The sequence below is a fragment of the Pteropus vampyrus genome, unplaced genomic scaffold (assembly GCF_000151845.1).
Source record: "Pteropus vampyrus isolate Shadow unplaced genomic scaffold, Pvam_2.0 Scaffold10, whole genome shotgun sequence".
NCBI classification, from domain to species: domain Eukaryota; kingdom Metazoa; phylum Chordata; class Mammalia; order Chiroptera; family Pteropodidae; genus Pteropus; species Pteropus vampyrus.
Genome location: NW_011888791.1, coordinates 7248409 through 7248861, shown reverse-complemented (window position 1 = coordinate 7248861; position 453 = coordinate 7248409).

Genomic DNA, 453 nt, shown 5'->3' with positions numbered 1-453 from the left:
AGCAGCATTTGCCTCAACAGGCTTGTGTGCATGTTGAGTTTACCCTTTGAATTTGAGTATGCTGCTTGCGTGGCTAATTGGGTGGTACTCTATGATGGTCTGAAGCTGCCTCTGGGTGTGTTGTTTCTGGGGTCTCTTGGGAGGGGCTCCCATGCAGGCCAAGATCAATTGCTACCTGTGACCAGCCTGGAGCTACCTGGTAAGAACTAAAAAGTGATCTTCAGTTGATTGCTGCCTGTGGTGGACCTGAAGGCATGTGAGAGAGGCCATGCTGTGAACCAAGGCTAGCTGCCACCAGTACTGAGCCTGGGACAGCTCAACATAAGGCCCAGGGCACCCTGGTGCACCTGCCTGTATGGCTCAGCTGCTGAAAGATCTTTAGGTGATAAGCTAGTGGAGTGAGGCAGAGTCTCAAGTAGTCGCCAGGGTTGGGCAAGTGTTGTTCACCAGGTT